At 35.2% G+C, this 23,588-nt stretch overlaps 1 long non-coding RNA gene across 1 annotated transcript in view; it reads right to left on the reverse strand.

Annotated features, from left to right (window-relative positions):
- Nucleotides 1-681: 681 nt before the first annotated feature.
- Nucleotides 682-23,588, reverse strand: part of LOC148109360 (uncharacterized) — a 530,362-nt gene continuing 507,455 nt past the window's right edge. Inside the window, exons 4-5 of the long non-coding RNA XR_015725941.1 lie at nucleotides 8,435-8,566; nucleotides 682-5,341 (exon numbers count right to left, since the gene is read on the reverse strand). This is a non-coding gene — a long non-coding RNA (uncharacterized LOC148109360). The remainder of the gene's footprint in view (nucleotides 5,342-8,434; nucleotides 8,567-23,588) is intronic.

The raw sequence follows: 23,588 nt of genomic DNA on the forward strand, positions 1-23,588 counted from the left end.
AGTTCCACCATCATTTGGGGGTCTCCCTCTCAGGGGGGTTGGCATTTTTCTAATTCATTAAGTCTGAAGTTGAAAAAGGAATATATATCCAATAATATCTGGAAGTCAGCTCTGGTTTCTGCCTGGCCAAAAAGGCTTTAAAGGCACAGGAGGTGGCTGATCAGTGAGGGAGTGCAGTGACCTGAAACATTTCCTCATTCCATGTAGATTTAGTGGTGCCTGTTTGCAGCTTTAAGTGCTTGAAAGGGTGGTGCAACAGGTCTGATTCCTATTCTTTGATGTGCCAGGGCTTTCTATTCTCCTAGAAAGGAATGTAAGATTTATACATACACAAGGAAAGTTAGGAAATCAATCACATGAACTTAAGAACACTTATTAAAAAATCACCATGCTAGTTATGAAGATCAGAGCACCCTCAGGCAATTCAAAACATTTATTAAAAACCTGATGCTCATTTTTTACCATATGTTCTTATACTTAAATATGTCAAATATAATTTGGTAATATAATTTTATATTATTTAAACTAAGCAAATTTTGATGTACAAAGACATTTGATAACTATGTATTATTCATACTATATTTTTCCCTTATGTTCTCTGTTGTCCCAATTTCCCCCCCCCCAAAAAAGGCACTAAGGCACGTGGAGGGACTACAAATAATTGGCAACAACAAACACACTACCATAGTTTTATTTGCACATTGACTTTGAATATTCACAGATGGCAAGTTATCAAAAAGCAAATCTAATCAAGTAAAACCTTCAACCCACCAAGGCCAAAATAACACATGAGTAAAAGACAACTGGAAATATATGTTTTACAAGATGCAATGGTTTTTTCATGTTGAAATGAACAAACAAAATCACGTGGGCAAGCAGAAGTACAACTAAGTAGAAAACGTGATTGAAGGAAAACGACTAGTTGTTATATTGAAACTCTTATGATCTTGTTCTTTTAAATATCCCATACTGAAAAAAAAATTATGATTTTGCACAATCACAAGAATAAGGCTGCATCTTTGTTTACAATTAATGTTAAGTATCCTTCTACCTCCCCTTCCTGCTTCACACATTTACCCATATTCAAAGTGTTCGGAAAGCTTGGGAGTTTTTAATTCTTTCTTTGCATTGATTTTTAGTTTGAGTTTAATCAAAGAGATAATCCTTCTTTAAGAGGAAGTACGAAACCTACTGAAGTAAAGAAATGCTCATTCTCACATCTCTTGAATATTTATGCAAACTAGATTTTTAATGCACTAGCCGAAGCACCAGATACATTGAGAAGAAATATTTGGATGTAAGATGTTAAACCATGAACAATTTGGTTTAACATTTCAATCTTAAGTTTAAGAGTTTAATCTATTCACCATGTATTTTTTTTCAAATACTCTCAGATATATAAAAATCTAAAGAGATATACTTGAATGTATGGTATTTTTAAATAAGTATGTTTCAAAATATTTGGTTATGTTAACTATAATAATGAAATCTCCTGAGTTAAACTTAACAGGTAGGTTTCAGACTCTGTGCACAGAGATGAGAATTTGTCACAATTTTCAATTGGTAAGATTGAGTGAATTATAATTAGTCATATGTTAACTAGGTTAAATCAGTACATAGTCACCCTCAGCAACAACCACATGTATGAGGCTCTATTAGTAAAATCTTCTCAAAATTACATTTCTCATCCCTACCTAATTCTTCCTGGTAAACAGTTTGAGAATTTTAGGTATTCCCTTCACTTTTATTCGTGTTTAAAAAGTACAAAGACTTCATTTATATAACTGCTTTTACTATGCATTAAGATATACTAAACTTATGTCCTGAGATAATCATTTTTAGATATTTTGAAGTAAATATGTCAGTGCAAGTTATAAGAAACAAATTATAGTTGGCACAACAAAGAAATAATTATTTAAAAATATCATCAGAGACCAAGCTCTATCTCTATGGTAAAACCTAGATAATTGGGTTCAATTTATTGTCCTCACCCTTGGTATTTAAATCCATAAGATGCTCATTCTTGAAAAACCAAAGTTCAAATGATTTAAAAAGGCCCATACTTGAAGGAAGTTAAAAATGATGAGACTGATACCTGTGATGTCTGTGTGCATTCATGGCAAAACCACTGACATCATTCTAAGTGAAAAGCAACGACACACCTTCAGGATTTTATGTTACTCATTATGTCACCAATGGCCTGTGAAACAATACATTTTGCCTCTAGAGATGTCCCCAAATCTTATCACTTAAAACATTAGTAAATATTTTTAATTTTTGGTTTGTTTTTTATTAACTTTAGTAAGTTCTGGAATAAGCAACTACTATGATATCTTGTTAGCAACTGTTTTTACACCTGACTTGGAGAAAGTCATTTGTCCCAGGTACTTTTACATTCTGATTCCTGGGGCAAACTTTAATAGACATTTCAAGCAAGGCTTGATTATAAAACAATCTACAACCCATTAGTTGTAGCTATATTAAACCTGTAGCAATCAATCCCAATGCCTGGGTCAACCAAATGAGGTAGAAGGAGTGAATTGCCTGAAACTGTGGGTTATAGGAAATCTCACTGATAGGAAACATCAGGAAAATGAATGCTCATCTTCTCAACATTTACTAGGAGGAGAATCTCTCATCCTAATTTATTTTGCTCTGACTTTACAAAGGTGAATCAGCTGATATTCTCTGATATGTATTAAACTGCTTCAGAAAGGTGACTGAAAAATGTTAGCTGGTTTGTAGTTTTTAAAAGTTAGGCTATTTAACTGATGTGGTTTGTAGCATTCTAAATTAAAAACATCTTTTGATCCTATTCTATTTTGTACCTTTTGCCAAAATTTTTTAATTCGTTAAGCCAAAGTCTTAATATCTTCTATTTTTGTCATGCAATGGAATAGATTTTGTTTGCTGCTATTTATCCCAGGAAGTATGAAAACAGCCCCCATAGTGAGTCTGCCATTGGAGTCAGAGGTGTGGATCAGGGCAGGACGACTTTGTTCACAGCTGTAATCACTCTGGCCTGCCTCCCCAGAGCTGAAGACAGGCCTCTTGCCCACCAATCCCCATCCTACCCACTCTGGTTGACATATATATTTGTTGAGATTCTCATAACGGAAAAGATAAAGCCTATTTTTATCTTATTTTTACATTTAAAATTAGAGAATTGGATAGATATGTTTGTGCAATTTTCAACAATATCCAATCAAATATATGTGCATAATTAGTAAATTGGTTCATTTTTCAATAGATATGAACATTTTTTAGGCCTTTTATGATGTCTGACTCTTTAGATGATTAATCACAAGATTGATGGTTCTGCATTTCCATGTGTCACTTGAAAGCTCTCACAATCTCAAGGCAGTTACTATGAATCTCCTTCATAGGAGTAGTTGGCATGGCATTCAGAGAGACTACTCTTCAGTAATTATGATAATGATAATGATAATAATTCCATCAGCAACGCAGTTGGAGAACAGATGGCATATCAAAAGGGATGTTTGGGGCACCTGGGTGGCTCAGTCGGTTAAGGGTCCAACTCTTGATTTCGGCTCAGGTCATGATCTTGGGGTTGTAAGATTGAGCCCTACGTCGATCTCTGTGCTGGGCATAGAGCCTGTTTGAGATTCTATTCCTCTTCCTCTGAACCTCCCTCCCCCCAAAAGGGGGGCATTTGAAGAAAGTTAATAAAGGGACTAATTACAAAGGTGTGAGCTGGTTTGATGAAGTCAACAAGTAATGATGAGGCACTCTGGAGATAATCATAGCTGGAAAATCACTATTACCCTAAGCTGAATGAGTTAGGGGTAGGAGGATTTATCAGGACCCAGCAGAAGTAGAAACTGTGGGGTAGGAGAGAGGCATCTGCTGGGATACCAGGGTCCTCTTTTGGTATAGAAAGATAGTCCCCACTAACCTCATAGAAAGGGACCTGGGGAAAGAAATACCTACAACAATTTCTTCTCTCACTTCCCTTTCTCCTGTGGATAACTTTCATTGTCTGAATCCATAATATAGCAGAAGGGAGACTAATTCAATAGTGTCAACAAAGTATCGATCAAGTGCAAGGTAGAGAAGTAAGGTTGGATCTAGAGGGAACAAGAAAAGAATATTCAGTAAATATTTAGAGCTCTTTATTTCATGTAAATATTACAACAACTCTTCATCTTTTCACTAGTTGAAAATTTGAACCTCAGTTTTCTGAGAGCACGTGGCTGATCAGTGGTAAAGCTGGAGTTAAGCTTCCTAATCATCTAATTCGAACTTCTGCTTTTACTATGCTATGCCCTTTACAAGCAGTCATGTGCCTTACAAAATCCCAAATACCTCCTTTACAAACAAGTACATTTGTAGCCTGAGACCTCAGCAATGAGGACTTCACATTAAGAACACACTGAAACTTTCAACCGTCGGCCATAGCGCATCCAAACCATCCCTTTACACAGCCCATCCTTCTAATTTACAAAAAACCAAAAAACCCCAACCCCCCCCCAAAAAAAAACCCCACAAAAAACAAACAAAAAAACTCCCTATTTAAAAAAAAAAAAATCTCATCTCCCCTTACCCTAAAAGCTACACTGTTCATTTCAAGATTTGAGTTTGTTTTGCTTGTCCTACTTCATTGCTTAAAAAAAAAAAAATCTGTGGTATTATTTGCATTTGTCCTGTTTTCTTAGCCTCTGGGTCTTCATTTTCAGTCACTCCCTATTTCTACGTCCCCTTGGCATTTAACAAGGTACAGTTCAGCCCATTAGATTGAGGACGATGTCTTCAACTTTGAGACCAAAGCAAGAAAACCCCTTTTGACTGCTTACATTTCTGTATTAGGACAGAGGCAAAGGAAAAGAAATTAAAACAAGAATAAATAAAGGACAAGCCATGAAGCTAGCACAATTGAGAGAATTAGCATTCCAATATCAACCACTTATTTGTTCCATAGAAAGAATATGGAAACGAAGTCAAGAAAACTCTTCTCAAACTAGATGTGCTACTAATTACTATTATCTTTTCTTTTTTTCTTCATGTTTCTCACTGCCTTTGATCAGGTCTGTCCAAAGTGATTCAACATTTATGGAATAAAAAAATCTGAGTTTATGCAGCAGGCTTCTTTTCTTCTGTAGTGGGTTTCTTTTCTGCAGGCTTCTCAGTGGCTGGTTTCTAGGTAGCTGTAGCCTTTTTTCCCACCAGAGGTTTCTTCTGCTTCTTAACGTGGACAGTCTTCTTTCTTCCCAACCACAGGAATTACTACTTCCTGGGTGAACTGGCCAATCACTTGACCTCAGGGGACCTTGATTTCCACTGACACTGAATTGCTAAAGGAATAGTATGGATCCTCGGTGTTCTATAGGATAAAAGTAGATCAGAGATGCAAAAAATTAATAAAATTATAAGAAATATTTCTTAAGAATTATTGACCATATTCATTATCGCTCATTTTACTTTTGGACTACTTGTTTTTCTGTTGGCATGATACTTGTTTTATTTTTTTCAAAAGATGTTGGCTTCTGTGGAGTGCTGTGTGTTTAAAAAAAAAAGCAAGAATGATGCAGAGAGAGAAATTGAGGGTAGGGTGAAGGAAAGAGGGGAAGGAGAGGAGAGAGTTATTTCTAGGTTCCAGCACACAACACGAATTTATGACCTAATTTATTTATTATTGAAAATGTATTATTAAATTGAATGAGCAGAGCACATACGTTGCTATTGCTGGAGGCAACCATAAGTCACATTCTGACAGGTTACATGTATTTAATGCAACTATTTATTTTTTATACATGAGAAATGAATAATTTCTTTAGTAATTGCCAAATTATACACTTCCTGAAATGCATGGAATCTTCTTAGGGAAATACATTTACCAAAATGTCATGTGAATTTATGCATATTTCAAGGCAGATTCAGAGAAAATATGTAGAACAGTTTCCTAACTTCCTTTCCAAAGGGTGACATTAAAGGATAGCTTCCATTTTACTGTATTATTTTTTGTACATTTTAAAATTGTTTAAATAAAATATTCTCAAATGTAAAATAGAGGCTAAATATATAGCCATACAGCTATTATGCAGTAATAAGGTAAAGATTTTTGTTTTCTTTTCCCACTATTTTGGGGGTAGAGTAGGATAAATCTATTCATTTGGTTTCACAATCGCCTAAAGATATTTGATGAATACAAGATCTTTGTAACATTTTAACTGTGCCCTATGGGACACATCAACTGACACTTGACCAGAAGAATTAGCATAACCCTTTTACCAAAAGTCAGTAATCTGAAACCAAAAGTGAAAAATTAATTTACTTTCTGGAATGCCAGTGCTTCTAGGGGTGTGAAGTAGTTTATAGCTAAATTTGACGACCTGGTATTTTTCAGTGTCATAATATGAATTAGGGGGATAAGGTGGTGTATAATACAGCAAATCCTGAGAAAAGAATTCTAGTGAAGTAACTCTGTTTTATCTCTCATAATTTTTAGTCCCATAATACAAGCCCTCAACATCCACTACCTCAGGGAATAAATTACTATTTAGTCTTTGGCATTTAGGCAAGAGAGGAGACTATTCTTCAGGGTAATATATTAGCCATAAGATTGAAATATTCTAAGAAATGTATTTTCCCCAAATTTATGTTTTCAAAAAAGTGTTAAAAGTTCTGGGCTTTTTTTTTCCCCAGTCATTTGGAATACTTGGTTGAGCTTCGCTGAACCTCAGTCTCTCACTCATTTTAATGCCTATCCATAGACCGAGGATCTCTCACACACTGGCTCTGACAATGTATTTAAATGCATTTAAATACATAGCATGTCCTTCCTATCTCACGTTCCATCCTTGTCATAAAATCTTATAGTCCATTGTTAATTTTTTATTTTTATAGACTTTTAGGCATTATGACTCCTTAACTATCTCTAAAACTTCTAGAAAGAATAATTAAAACAAATGCACAAGAGCTTACTTAGGTGGAATGTCAATGAGTCACAAAGAAATGACTGAATTTCTCTCCCCACTTTGTGTGTTTACCTGGTAACCATGCTGCCATGCACTAATGAAAACCTCAAAAATATCCATTGGTGTTTTGCAAATGTAAGATAGTCCTATTTCAGGACTCACAGAGTGGCTCTATGTCCAAGTCAGACCAAACTTTTTCTAGTAAGGTCATTTTACAATGAGGAAAAAAAGGAATCTGTCCTTATATAATCCTCCCAGAGCTGACTTTCTTGATTATATATTAATTCATTAATGTTGATAAATAATTGAGCACCTAGTGTATACACCTAGGGCTGGGGAAGAAAACAGAATCTAGTTGTGGACACATTTATATATAAACAAGAAATTATACTTCCATAAATATGGAGAAAACACGGTATATTTGACTGCTATGAGAGAGAAATAGTAAATGTATTATGGATAGTCATAGGTTGAAAATATTTCATCTAGACAGGCAAACGTGAGGAAGGCATAGGATATGGGGGGGATAAAGGCCGAAGTAATAAAGTGAGGAAAGGTACAAAAGGTAAAAAGCATATATAAGGGAAAGTGAAGGAAAACAGGGATATGACTTTAAATTTTATGACTTAGCTGGACTATTAGTAGCTCTGAATATGATGTTAAACAAGATATGGCTTGAATCTAGCCACCTGTGAAAGCTATTTTCCTTCCTTCACAACTCTGGATGGCATGTTACTTTGTTTTGCATCACCAGAGGGGAAAATCAAGCACAATTTAATTTAACAAGTCTTTATTAGGAATTTACAATGGGCAGCACTCTATTAAGGTTACAGAACACATAAGCAGAAGGAATAAGACTAACACAGTGACATAACAACCAGCAGGCTAAGAGTGAAAAAGAACCCACTCAGGATGCATACCCTAATTATGGCTGATGGAATTTTCACCCTCACAGTCTCAATCATTGGTAGTTAACACCAGAAAAAAATGTATCAATGTATTATTTGAGTATTGTGCAAGTGTACATATTATTTGTTTAGCAAACACAATTACTGTTAAATTTATCTCAGCTAGTATGTTTGGTGCCTTCCTCAAGCTGTGAGTGAAAAGAAACTTAAGTATCACTAAAGAAAAGTAACTTCACCAGGTTGGCTCTGTCAGCATTTGCTGTCTGAGTGCTGATAGGAAGGTTACCAAGATGAGTGCTCCTTACACTCATGTATCTCAAACTTTGGTGTATAATGGATTCATGCAAGGTGCTTGCTGAAAACACAGGTCCTTTGCTCCCTGCTTTGGATTCTCATTCAGCATGCCCCGGCAGAGGAATCCAGAGATTTTGCTGGAGGTGGCCTGCAGACCATAATTTGAGAAACACAGCCTTATAAACTCTGTGTAGGTAGACAATATCCCACCACTGTGCAAGCAATAAACTACCCATCCAGGAACAAAATAGTAAAATTATTTATCTACATGCTTGAAAGTAAAAATGATAACATTACCAATTTCTATCTAGAACTCCTCTGTATTATTTCTAAGAAAGAAGATAGGTTTCATCTCCTCTGCTGGTAGTGATGGATAAGGAGTTCCTAGAGTTCTGGCTTGTGAATGACTCTGGGGCTGATCAGGTTTTTCTGGAAGAAAACATGTTATAGTCAATTAGCCTTGTCTGCAATGAATGGCAGAAGTGTACCAAGTGGGGTGAAATCCCTGTTATCTTCACTTTTCTAAGATGTGTTTGTGTTCCTTTGTGTTTAGTCAATTTTTTTCTTGTCATCTGAGACTTGGCAATGATAGTTTCTTTCTTTTTCTTTCTTTTTTTTTCCAGAGTTGATCTCTTACTCTTTTTTTACTTGTTCTTTTCTGTTTGCCTAGAAACATGTTTGCTCTTAATACAGTAACATAACCACCTCTTGGCCTGACTGGCTTCTCCCTCATGGGGGCACTGCATATGTACGGAGAGTGTCTCCTACCTTGTCCAATAGCTGTCCCCCACCATCCCTGCTCACAGCAGAGCTTTCTTCTCCCTGTCCCTTCTCTGTTTTTGAACATTCTTCCCCAGTCTTGAAGGCCCTTTCCCTTTCTCTCTCCTCTCCCTGGAATAATTCTAATTCTGTCTCAAGGCCCAGATCAAGTAGTAGTTACTGGCTCGTTTCCTTCCAGCTGAGTGGTAAAATTGTTTGAGTTCAAAACAACATAACGATGCAGGTTTTTACATCTGTGGCAGTACAGTGGCAAACAAGCTGTATATAATTGGAAAACAAAGTCAAGTAAACAACTTTCTTTGTGATAACAGATTAAAATATGGAAACCCATTATTGCTACTTAGCTGAAAATAGTTCACATCAATGCTGGAATACAATTTAGTTAAGCATCAGAAACTCAGCTTATAAACGATTCTAAATCTGAAACAGTATTTTGAGCATATCATGATACACAATTACATATGTGTTCATCTGTAGATATGTACATTATAAACACACACATATATATATTATAATAGGGTACTGGATGGGAATTGGGATTTTAATAAATAGCAACAATTTCTTCACTACTCTTGCTAAATGTTACTATATCTTTCAAGAGGGAAAGAAAGGAACAATGAAAGAAAAAGAGGAAAAAGGAAGAAAGAACATATCTTGAAAGGTTAGCTTATGCCTAGACTTCCATGATTAGGTTCCTGCTCTACTTAGACATTTTGCTCGATATCTATAAAAATCTGTTTTCTCTTTATCCCTTTCTAGCACTTGCTAATAAATAACAAAAATAAAGGGCTTACAAATATATGCATTGAAAACAATTATAGCATAGAGATACAAAGGAAGTCCTTTATGCTCTGCCTACTTCTAACTTCAAGGATCCATTTAGTGAGGATTCACTTAAAAACAAAAAACAAAACTTGCCTGTAAAGTATGATCACCCTCCTTTTACCCAAGATTCACTTAGGAACTTCTGATTCATTATGACATTTTTACAGAGTTCTTTCTTTTAATTGTGTGTGTTCACACTTGGGTTTTAGGTATCTCTGAACTTATCACTTAAAAGACCTTTGTAATAGTCTTTCAAAATTAATGAATCAAATGCTGTGAGCACATGGATTTCTGAAGAACATTTTAAAAAGGCCAGGCTTTAAAAGTCAAGGATGATAAGAAAGAGGATCAACTAAGTGCTATAGCCAATAATCCAACTCACTCCTTAATGCTTCTGAATTTAAAATTAGAAGTGTTTCACTACACCTGAATTACTTGAATTACTTTGGTTCAGATAAGTAATTCCAATAGATCAACCTTAGAGATAATCTTCTAACTTTAAATTTAGACTCCCTGAAATGTCTGCTCTCCTCAAATATCATTTTATAGGTTGAAGATGTCCTAAGAAAATCTAAGGAGCTTTAAGATGAGAAACAGATGAGATATGTTACATTGCATGCATAATATGTTTGACACCTCAAAGTTTCACATTTTGATGCGGTTATACAGTTAAAATATAAATCACAGGAATCTTCATTATGCTTCTATCACTCTAAAGAGAAATGATAGAAATAACAGTTATCGTAGTGTTATGATAGTGAAGAAAACTAATTAGCCTAGGTCAGAGGATAAAAGGCAGAATGGTAAGGAGTTACTAAACATTAAAAGAAAAGAAGAGATAGATTTCATGAAGCAATAGATCAAAGGAAGAAAACCCAGGCTAAAGTTAAGTTTATCGCTAACACAATTCCTCTTAATGCAGTAAAGCAAATGAAAAATCAATTAACTAGAAAGGATTTCACTTTATATCTGACATACTCACCATTTCCACTCTCCAGTGAGTTATCAAATTTGCATAAGTAAAAGTCATAATCAATGTAGACGTAGCATACACAACCATAGTTTTCCTTAGGGATCATGCAACGTCAAAAACTGGTAGAGATGTTTGTTAATATTTCAAGACACCCCTGTAGTACCCGTGAGTAAAAGGCAAAAGGTGCAAAGCAATGTACATAAACATACAGAAGAGCAAATCAGACAAAGATGGGCAAAATGGATATGTAGAACGATCTCCTACAATATTTGATGACCACTCTACTTAGAAGGCTAGGTGTATAATCTTAAAAGATTATGTCTGAGAAACAAAATCCTATTGCCAAAATGGCTAAAAGCAGGAAATCATTACATGATCTTATTTACACAGTTTTAAAAATAAAGAACACAGTCTGGTACAATACGGATGATACGTAAAGTTGATTACATCAGTTTCTACATGAAGTAAGAAACAGCAATGTTCTTTAATGCTTCACATAGTTTTGCTCTTTCATAATCTCTTGGACACTTAAAATTCTCAGAAAGCTGTGAAGCCATTTCACACCTTTATATTCACCCCTCACAACTGTGGTGTCAAATGTAGCCTCAGTTTACATTCATTAGGTAACATCCATGTTATACTTCTTAACAACAAAACTCTATCTTCAAAATGGGACTCCTGTCTGTCCCATTTATCAGTTGAGGTCCCTTTCCTAGGTTAGCTCAAGTGCATTAATCTGAAAAATCCACTCATGCTAATAATCATTCATAGGATAATGGGTCACTCATTTGAAAACAGAACTCCACTGTAACATCTGGTATATCTGGGCCTTACTTTAATTTGTGGATTAGTGAATTAATTTCACATACTGTATTAGGACACATACGTTAAAAAAGTTAATTCATATATTTTCAAAGGACATTTCAGGTGAAAGCAAAAATAGAACAGTGTGAAACAGAAGGGATACAAACATCCTGCCTCAAATTCAGTTGAGACATTTGAATATGAAGATATTTAAATTTATTTATTCCTTCATTCATTTATATTTTTAAATTCCAGTACAATTAACAAATAGCATTGTATTAATTCCAGGTGTACAATATAGTGATTCAATAAATCTATAAATTACTCAGTGCTCATCAAGATAAGTGTACTTTTCTTTTTAATAAGTATACTCTTTAATCCCCATCACCTATTTCACTCATCCCCCCACTCACCTCCCCTCTGGTAGCCATCAGTTTGTTCTCTATAGTTAGGAGTCTGTTTTTTGTTTTGTCTCTCTCTCTTTTTTCCTTTGCTCATTTTTTTAAAATTCCATATATGTGTGAGATAATACAGTATTTGTCTTTCTTTAACATATTTCACTTAACATTATACTGTCTAGATCCATGTATACTGTTCTGAATGGCAAGATTTCATTCTGTTTTATGGCTGAATAATATTCCATTAAGTATATATACCACTACTTCTTTATCCATTCATCTATCAATGGACACTTGGACTGTTTCCACAGTTTGGCTATTGTAAATAATGCTGCAATAAAAATAGCGGTGCATGTATCCTTCTGAATGGGTGTTTTTGTATTTTTAGGTAAATACTCCATAGTGCGATGACTGGATCATAGGTTAGTTCTATTTTTAACATTTTGAGGAAACTTCACATTGTTTTCCACAGTGGCTGTACCAGCTTGCATTCCCACTAATAGTGCAAGAGGGTTCCTTTTTCTCCACAGCCTCTCCAACATTTGTTGTTTCTTCTGTTTTTTATTTTAGCCATTCTGACAGATGTGAGGTAATATCACATTGTGCTTTTGATTTGCATTTCCCTGATGATGAGTGATGTTGAGCAACTTTTCACGGGTGTGTTACCCATCTGTATGTCTTCTTTGGATAAATGTCTGTTCATGTCTTCTCACCATTTTTTAATTTGAGTTTTTGGTTTTTGGTATTGAGTTCTGTAACCCTTTATCACATATGTCATTTGCAAATATCTTCTCCTACTCACTAGGGTGCCTTTTAGTTTTGTTGATTGTTTCCTTCACAGTTCAGAAGCATTTATTTTGATACAATCCCAACACTTTATTTTTGCATTTATTTCCCTTGCTTCAGGAGACGTATCTAGAGAAATGTTTGATGGCCTAGGTCAGAGAGAATACTGCCTGTGCTCTCTTCTAGGATTTTTATGATTTCAGGTCTCATTTGAGGTCTTTAATCCATTTTGAGTTTATTTTTGCGTATGGCCTAAGAAAGTGGTCCAGTTTCATTCTTTTGCATTTGGCTGTCTACTTTTCCTGATACCATTTGTTGAAGAGACTGTCTTTTCCCCACTGTATATTCATTCCTCCTTTGTGGAATATTAATTGACCATATAATTGTGGGTTTATTTCTGGGTTTTCTGTTCTATTTCATTGATCTATGTGTCTATTTTTTTTTTTAAGATTTTATTTATTCATTTAACAGAGAGACAGCCAGCGAGAGAGGGAACACAGGCAGGGGGAGTGGGAGAGGAAGAAGCAGGCTCCCAGTGGAGAAGCCTGAAGTGGGGCTCGGTCCCAGGACTCCAGGATCACGCCCTGAGCCGAAGGCAGACGCTTAACGACTGAGCCACCCAGGCGCTCCTATGTGTCTATTTTTATGCCAGTACCATACTGTTTTGATTACTACAGCTTTGTAATATTACTTCAAGTCCGGAATTGTGATGTTTCCAGCTTTGTTTTCTTTTTCAAGATTGTTTTGGCTATGCAAGTTCTATTGTGGTTCCATACAAATTTTAGGATTGTTTGTTCTAGTTCTATGAGAAATGCTGTTGGTTTTCTGATGAGATTGTATTCAATCTATAGATTGCTTTGAGTAGTATGGATGTTTTAATAACACTTATACTGCCAATCAATGAACATGGAATGTCTTTCTATCTGTGTAGTCTTCAATTTCTTTCATGAGCATTCTATAGTTTTCAAGTACAAGTCTTTCACAGCTTTGGTTAAATTTATTCCTAGGTACTTTACTAATTTTGGTACAATTGTAAATGGGATTGTTCTCTGAATTTCACTTTTTTCTAAAGATTTATTATTTTAAGCAATCTATATACCCAACATGAGGCTCGAACTCGCAACCCTGAGAGATTGAGAGTCACATGCTCTACCAACAGAGCAATCCAGGTGCCCCTCTTAATTTCATCTTCTGATGCTTTGTGATTAGTGTATAGGAATTCAACAGATTTCTGTCCATTGATTTTGTACACTTAAACTTTGCTGAATTAATTTATCAGTTTTAGTAGTTTTTTGGTGGAGTCTTTAGGGTTTTTTGTTTTTGTTTTTTTGTTTTTTACCATGTCACCTGCAAATAGTGGGAGTTTTTCTTATTCCTTACCAATTGGATGCCTTATATTTCTTTATGTTGTGTAACAGCTGTGGACAGGACTTCCAGTACTTTGTTGAATAAAAATACTGGGAGTGGACATCCTCGTCTTGTTCCTAATCTTAGGGAAAAAGCTCTAAGTTTTTCCCCACTGAGTATGATTTTTGCTGTAGGTTTTTCACATAAGGCCTTTAATATGTTGAGATATGTTCCCTCTCGACCTATTTTCTCAAATGCTTCTTTTGCATCTATTGAAATGACCATATGTTTTTTATTCTTACTCTTGCTCATGTGACGTATCACATTAAATGAGAGGTGAATATTGAACCACCCTTGCATCCTGGAAATACATCCCACGTGATTGTGGTGAATAATTTTTTAAATATATTATTGAATTGGGCTTGCTAGTATTTTATTAAGGATTTTTGAATCTGTGTTCATCAGAAATACTGGCCTGTTCTCTTTTTTTGTAGTGTCTTTATCTGGTTTTGGAATCAGAGTGCTATTGGCCTCATAGAATGAATGTGGAAGTTTTTCTTCCTCTTCTATTTTTTTGAAATTGTTTTGAGAAGATTAGGTATTAACTCTTCTTTCAATGTTTGGTAAAATTTGCCTGTGTAGTGGCCTGTTCCTGAACTTTTGTTTGTTAGGAGTTTTTGATTACTGATTCACTTTCATTGCTCATAATCAGTCTATTCAAATTTTCTGTTTCTTTCTGATTGTTTTGAGAGTTTACATATGTCTCAGAAATTATCCATTTCCTCAAGGTTGCCCAATTTGTTGGCACAACGTTTTCATAATATTCTCTTACATTTGTTTATATTTTTGTGGTGCTGGCTGTTTTATTCTCCTATTTCATTTATGCTTTTGTCTATTTGGGTCCTTGTTCCTCCTCCTCCTCCTTCTGGTGAGTCTGGCTAGAGGTGTATCAATTTTCTTGACTTTTTCAAAGAACTCGTTCCAGGTTTCATTGATCTGTTCTATTGTTTCTTTTTGTTTTGTTTCTATATCATTTATTTCTGCTTTAATCGTTATTATTTCCTTCCTTCTTCTGGTTTTGGGTTTTGTTGATTCTTCTTTTTCTAGCTCCTTTAGGTGTAATGTTAGGTTGTTTACTTGAGATTTTTGTTGCTTCTTGAGGTTGGCCTGTTTTGCTATAAACTTCCCTCTCAGAACTGCTTTTGCTGCATCCCAAAGATTTTGTACCAATGTGTTTTCATTTTCATTTGTTTCTATGTAATTTTTGGTTTCTTTTTTGATTCCTTGCTTGACCCATTCATGTTATTTAGCCTCCATGTATTTGTGCTCTTTCCAGATTTTTTCTTGTGGTTGATTTTTAGTTTCATAGCCTTGTGGTCACAAAAGGTACATGGTATGACTTTGATCCTTTGAATTTGTCGAGGCTTGTTTTGTGGCCTAATATGTGATCTATTCTGGACACTGTTCCATGTGCACTTGAAAAGAATGTGTATTCTGTTGTTTTAGGATGGGATGTTCTGAATAGATCTGTGTTAGAGCCATCTGGTCCAGCGTATCATTCAAAGCTACAATTTCCTTGTTGGTTTTCTGTTTGGATGATCTATTCATCGATGTAAGTGTGGTGTTAATGTCCCCTACTATTATTGTATGGCTATTGATTAGTAAATTTATGTTTGTTATTAACTGTTTTATGTATTTGGGTGCTCCCATGTTGGGTGCATGAATATGTGCAACTGGTGTATTTTCTTGTTGTACTGTCCCCATTCTTATTATATCTTATCCTCCTTTGTCTCATTTCAGTCTTTGGTTTAAAGTCTATTGTGTCCGATATAAATATTTCTTCTCTGGCTCTCTTATGACATCCATTTCCATGACATCCCCTCACTTTCAACCTATAGATGTCTTTTGGTCTGAAATGAATCTCTTACAGGGAGTGTATAGATGGGTCTTCGTTTTTTTGTTTGCTTGTTTTTTGTTTTTTTTTAATCCACTCTATTTTCCTATGTCTTTTGACGGGAGCATTTAACTGATTTAAATTCGAAGTAATTATTGAAAGATATGTATTTGTTGTCATTTTGTTACTTGTTTTGTAGTTCTTTTCTCCTCTTTCTCGCTCTTTTTCATGGTGTTGACTTTCTTTAGTGATATACTTGGATTCCTTTCTCTTTATTCTATACATATCTATTACTGTTTTTTGAACTTACAGTAACCATTAGGTTTGCATATAACATCTTTTGCATATGGCCACATATTTTAAGTTGATGGTCGCTTAAATTTGAACCTATTCATTTCCCCTCTCCCCTGATATTTTCAGTAAATGCTGTCATATTTTATAACCTTTAGTTTTATGAATCCCTTGATTTTTATAGAAATACTTATTTTTACTGTGTTTGTGATTTACTTTTCATATTATCACTTACGGTCTTTCCACTCAAAGAGTTGCCTTTAATATTTCTGAAAGGGCTGACTTAGTAGTCATGAACTCCTTTAACTTTTGTTTGGGAAATTCTTTATCTTCTTGTATTCTGAATGATAGCCTTGATGGATAGAGTATTCTTGCCTGCAGATTTTTTCAGTTCAGCACTTTGAATATATCACACTACTTCCTTCTGGCTTGGAAAGTTTCTGCCAAAAAATCTACAGCCTTATGGGGTTTCCCTTGTGTGTAACTATCTTCTGTGTCTTGGTGTGGATCTCCTTGGGTTGAGTTTTTTTTTTTTTTTTGGAATATCTGTGCCTCCTGGATGTGGATGTCTGTTTCCTTCCCCAGATTAAGGAAGTTTTCTGCTATTATTTCTCCAAATATACTTCTCCCTTTTTCCTCTCTTCTTCCTACGAATCCCTATAATGTGAATGTTATGCTTGATGAGTCACTGAGTTCCCTAAGACTATTCTCAATATGCATATTTTTTCCTCTCATTTGCTCACCTTGATTAATTTCCAATACTTTTCCAGATCATTAATTCATTTGTCTGCTTTCTCTAGTCTGCTATTTATTCTATCTAATGTATTTTCAATTTCATTTATTGTATTCTTATCTCTGGTGCTTTTTTGTCTCTTTGTTAAGGGTCTTACTGTCGTCCTTGACTCTTAAGTCCACTGAGTACATCTTTATGACCATTACTCTAAATCTATCAGGTATATTGCTTATATCTGTTTCATGTAGGTCTTTGCTGTGGTTTGGTGCTATTCCTTCATTTGGGAGATATTCTGGCTCTTTATTTTCTCTATCTGTTTCTGTGTGTTAGGAAAGCCAGCTACATCTCTTACTTTTGATGGTAAGGGCCTTATGAAAAAAAGGTTCTGTAGTGCCCTGCAGTGAAGTATCTCCTGTTCCCCAGGGCCTGGCTCTTCAGGGAATATCTCCCATGTGTGCTGCATGTACTCTGGGTTGAGCTGGCCTCTTTTTCCTTCAGTTTTCTGCAGAAGCTCCCTTTGCCTGTTACACGCTGTGCTTGGTCCCTGGCTGGGTGGGCCACATTTTAATAAGGGGTGTGCTAGTCTTCTTGTGACATGTGACCTCTAACCACTGCTGCCAGAACTGAGGCCTGCAAAATGCACAGGTCAGGAGATGAAGTGTTGGTGGGGGTTTGCACCGGTCTTCTATGGGAGGAGTTTAAGGTACTAGGACTGAGGAAAGTTTAAGTGGCAGAGGTGGATCTTTGGTACTGTTGGGCTTGGTGTAAGCATGTTAGGTAGTGAAGTGTCAGCCCTGTGCTGGTTTCTGCAGATGGCCATGTGTTTATGTTGGTGGGTGGAGGGGGTGGGCAAGGGAAATGGCACCTATTAGCTCCTTTGTTCCTGGAACAGTCTCCTGGTGATTCTTGCCCCTCAGGGACAGCTCTGCCAAGAGCTAGTAATCCCTCCCTTCTGCCCAGGGCATTTTTCAAATGGCAGCTTCCATGCTTATCTCCACTAGCTGTTTGTCCTGCTGTCTCTTTGGGGGGGGGGGGGGGACTTGACTTCCTGACATGTTGAGGCTCTCCCAGAGCACAGCCTACTGATTTTTAAAATTCCAAGCTTTAAGACATGCTGGTTATAAGAACTCACAAAATTCAGCCCCTCTTGCTTTCAAACCCAAATATTATGGGAATTTGTCTACCCTGTGCAGGCTCCTCAGTGTGATAGTCTGTTTCTCTCCTTTCTCTGCACCACTGGCTCCCTTCCCACTCCAGACGGCTATAGTCTATTTCACTCCCAAACTGTGTCTCCACCTTCCTACTTTCTTTGATGTAGCCTCTTTTCTACCTTTAGTTGTACAGTTTACTTTGCTACTCTTTGGGTCATTATTTTGGGTTATTTACACTGATGTGTTATCTAGTTGTATTAGCAGAATCAGCTAAGCCTAGGGTCCTCCTATTCTGCCATTTTCCCATCTTCCCCTGAAGAATTTTTATTAAAAATTATCACCAGAAATATTATTTCCACCATTAATCATTACTCTGATCCAAGACATGAGGCAAAACGAAGCATCACTTAGTAATCTGGGATTCAGAATTCACAGAGGTAGATATGGAACACAGGACCAGAGGTGAATAAAATGCATTAGGGCAATTTAAATATAATGAAAAGAAAAACAAAGAAGAAAGTTAATGAAGTGATCTATTTCCACTATTGGCTAAAATTATACAAACAACTGAAAGCTTTATCAGCTGGTAAATATTTTACTCAATATATGTTTTAGAATAGATGTATTTATAGACTGCCTTCTGCAAGAAGTTTTCTAAAGCCATATTGAAAAGAAGCTATTAACAAAACATTCTCAGCAAATACATATGAAATAAGAATTCTTTGAGGAAATTTAAAGAGGTTGGAAAGAAATATAAAATTACATAAAATTTTTAGAATATCAGTCTGAAGGTAAAGGCCACACTTCTATGCGTAAATTAAGGCTTTTAGGTTTGCTTTTACTGCAATTTTGTTAGAGGTAACCATTTTTTTCACTGGATCTATATAGATCTTAGAAACAATATTTTAAAAATGTAATTCTCAAAATAATTTGATAACTATATGTTGAAATTAAATAATTGAAAATATGCATTTTAAGATAAGTGATACTTTATATAAATAAAAATGTTTTTAGTTTTAGCTAATTCATTCCACTGATTTTGTCTGTATATAATATATTTTCATCATTCAATAAAATGTGATCTTTGATTTAGAAAAAGCCTATGAAAACAGGTAACATTGCTAAGCTTTGCTGGCATAGCATTTGCTTATGAGAAAATAGCCAGACCCTTTTAAAGCTCGTAATAGCAGTAATCTCCTCTGCAATGGTGATCATTAAGCTTATCAAAGTGTATACCATAAATATCACTAACTGGGAAAGACTGAATCTTGAAACTCTTAATGTTTAAATCAATAGTAGTAATATAAATGTTTTTATGATTGAAAAATTTAATTCAAACTACAGTGCCCATATGATTCATAATAAAAAAATTAGTGTATAGTTCAACTTAGAAGTATCACATGGTGAACATTTTAAAAATATGCCTAGTGTTCAAATTAAAATTGTAATTATCATTTTCAGAGGCAGGCAGGAAGTACAAGAGAATATTAGCCATTGCTTTCTTCACTTGTCACTAATAAGCATGATGCTTTTCATAATTTCAATAGACCCAAGGAGAGTACAATAAAACATATTTTATTTCATTTTGAAGTGAAAGTAAAACCATCTCATTAAGAAAATCATGTTATAATGACTAGAGAACAACTGTGCCTATATAACTTTATTGGGAGCAAAGGCTATCCTTAATAGACACAAAGTAAGTACATTACTAAAATGATGGATTTTCTGTCATACATTTTTAATTAAAGCCAATGTTGTCACTAAAAAAGATACTTCTTCAAGTCATTCACTATCTGTAAGTATCAAAAGTTCTGGGAATAAAGAATCATAGAAAAAAAGGATGTTCATGATTATATGAGCGTTACTACAGAATTGTATAGCTAAAAGAGAGGCGATGTTCTCTTTTTATTTTCATCACTTCTGCCTGTGGTCACTTGTGATGAAGAGATTCAAGTGTTGGGGAATTTTTGTTTGTTTAATTTTGGTTTTTAGACAAAACCTCTTGTTTTTTAGAAGTCATCCTGATATTTACTATAGTGTCATTAAGTCTTAGGGTAATTCCAAAGAAATTGTCGTTATTTATCTGCAGAATTTAGAAAAAGGAAGACTCTTCAACATGATAAAAGTTTTCCTGTCAATGAGGAGAAAGATGAATCCAATTTACTTTTAGGCATTTAATTTTCACTTACTTCAATATAAATATTTTCCCCTCTGCTTCACTGAGGTATAACTGACAAATACATTGTAAGATGTGTCAAGTGTACTAGGTGATGAATTGATATATGTATACATTGTGAAAGGATTTCCTCCAATGACTTAATTAAGAGATCACCTCATATGCTTATATTTATTTATTTATCAGTAAGCACATTTAAGTTTTATTTGCAGCAATTTTTTGTTAGTAAATTTTCTGGTACTTTATTATTTTTGTAACTTTAATTCCAATGTGGTTAACATACAGTAGTACTATATTAGTTTCAGGTATACAATATAGTGGTTCAACATTTTAAAGATTTATCTATTTATTTGCGAGAGAGAGAGCGTGCACAAGCAGGGGGAGGGGCAGAGGAGAGAAATCCTCAAGCGGACTCCCCTCTGAGCATGGAGCCTGACACAGGGCTCAACCCCAGGACCCTGATATCATGACCCAAGCTGAAATCAGGAGTCAATGCTCAACTGACTGAACCACCCAGGTCCCTCTCAACACTTCCATATTACTCAGTGCTCTTCAAGATAAGTTTACTTACCTCTCCCCCAGTAACCATCTGTTCTCTATAGTTAAAAGAGTTTGGGTTTTTTTTTTTTTTATCCTTTGTTTGTTTTGTCTCTTAAATTCCACACATAAGTGAGATCATATAGTATTTGTCTTTCTCTGGTTTATTTTGCTTAGCATTATACTCTCTAGCTCCATCCATGTTGTTGCAAATGGCAAGATTTCATTATATATATATTCCCCACATCTTCTTTATCCATTCATCCATTTATGGACACTTGGGCTGCTTCCACAGTTTGGCTATTGTAAATAATGCTGCAATAAACAAATGGGTGCATATATCCCTTCAAATTAGTGTTTTTGCATTTTCGGGGGGTAAATACCCAGTAATGTGATTACTGGATCATAGGGTAGTTCTATTTTTAATTTTTTGGGGGAAACTCCATACTGTCACCCACAGTAGCTACAACACTTTCCACTTCTACCAACAATGCAAGAGGGTTCCTTTTTCTCCACAACCTCACCAACACTTGTTTCTTGAGTTTTGATTTAGCCTGGTGTGAGGTGCTCATTGTGGTTTTGATTTGCATTTCCCTGAGGATGAGTGATGTTGAGCATCTTTTAATGTGTGTGTTGGTCATCTGTATGTCTTATTTGGAGAAATGTCTGTTCATGTCTTCTGTCCATTTTTTTTAAATTGGACTATTTGGGGGGGTCTTGGTGTTGAGTTGTGTAAGTACTTTATATATTTTGGATACTAACCTATTAGATCATGTGCAAATATCTTCTCTGATTCAGTAGGTTCTCTTTTAGTTTTGTTGGTTGTTCCCTTCTCTGTGCAGAAACTTTTTATTTTCATGTAGTTGCAATAGTTTATTTTTCCTTTTCTTTTCCTTGCCTCAGGAGATATATCTAGAAAAATGTTGTTTGGCTGATGTCAGAGAAATTACTGCCTGTGTTCTCTTCTAAGATTTTATGATTTCAGGCCTCATGTTGAAGTCTTTAATCCATTTTGAGTTTATTTTTGTTTATGGTCTAAGAAAGTGGTCCAGTTTCATTCTTTTACATGGGGCTGTTTACTTTTCCCAACACCATTTGTTGAAGAGACTCTTTTCCCCAGTGTATATTCATTCCTCCTTTGTTGAATATTAATTGACCATATAATTGTCAGTTTACTTCTGGGCTTTCTATTCTGTTCCATTGATCCATGTGCCTATTTTTATGCCTATATGATACTGTTTTGATTACGATAGCTTTGTATTATTACGTGAAGTCTGGAATTGTGATACCTCCAGTTTTGTTTTGTTCAAGATTCCTTTGGCTATGCAAATTCTTTTTGTGTTTTCATACAAGTTTTAGAATTATTCTAAAAATTATTTGTTCTGTGAAAAGTGTTGGTATTTTGATTGATATTGCATTCAATCAGTAGATTGCTTTGGGTAGTACGGACATTTTAATAACATTATACTTCCAATCAATGAGCATAGAATGTCTTTCCATTTGTGCTGTGTTCAACTTCTTTCATCAATGTTTTATAGTTTTCAGATTACAAGTCTTTCACTGCTTGGTTAAATTTATTCCTGGGTATTTTATTATTTTTGATTCAGTTGTAAATGGGATTGTTTGTTTTTATAATTTCATTTTCTGAGGCTTCATTTTTCATATATAGATATGCAACAGATATCTGTATATTGATTTTATATCCTGTGATTTTATTAAGTTCAGTTATTAGTTGTAGCAGGTTTTGGTGGTCTTTAGGGTTTTTTATATGGTATATCATGTCATCGGCAAATAGTGAAAGTTTTACTTCTTCCTTACACATTTGTATGTATTTATTTCTTTTTGTGGTATGATTACTGTGGCTAGGATTCCCTAGAAAAAAAAGTGTTGATGGGGCACCTGGGATGCTCAGACAGTTAAATGTCTGCCTCTTGGTTTTAGCTCAGGTCATGATCTCAGGGTGATAATCATGACGTGAGCTAAAGGCAGATGCTTAAACAACTGAGCCACCCAGGTGCCCCTAAAATATTCATATACTTTTTATCCTTTCTCTTGCTGATGTGAGGTATAGTATTGATTGATAGGTAAATACTGAAGCACCCTTCTATCTCAAGAATAAATCCCACGTGATCACAGTGAATAATTTTTTTAAATGTATTGTTGGATTTAGTTTGCTAATATTTTGTTGAGGATTTTTGCATCTATGCTCATCAGGGATATTGGTCTGTTCTCTTTATCTGGTTTTGGAATCAGAGTGCTATTGGCCTCAGTGCTATTGGCCTCAGAATGAATGTGGAAGTTTTCCTTCCCCTTCTATTTTTTGGGAATTGTTTTGAGAAGACTAGGTATTAACTCTTCTTTCAATGTTTGGTAAAATTTGCCTGTGAAGCCGTCTGTTTCTGAACTTTTGTTTGGAGTTTTTTGATTACTGATTCACTTTCATTGCTGGTAATTGGTCTACTAAAATTTTCTGTTTCTTTCTGATTCAGGTTTTTTTTTTTTTTTTTTTTGGTGTATTATTTGTTTCAGGGGTACAGGTCTGTGATTCTTCAGTGTTAAATAATGACTAGTGCTCACTGCAACACCTATGCTTCCCAATGTCTACCACCCAGGTACCCCATCCCTTTCCCCCCTCCCCTCCAGCAACCCTCAGTTTGTTTTTTATGATTAAGAGTCTCTTACGGTTTGTCTCCCTCTCTGGTTTCATCTTGTTTCATTTTTTCCTCTCTTCCCCTATGATTCTCTGCTTTGTTTCT

This window comes from Ursus americanus, chromosome 10 (assembly GCF_024610735.1).
Source record: "Ursus americanus isolate L20-20 chromosome 10, mUrsAme1.1.p, whole genome shotgun sequence".
NCBI classification, from domain to species: domain Eukaryota; kingdom Metazoa; phylum Chordata; class Mammalia; order Carnivora; family Ursidae; genus Ursus; species Ursus americanus.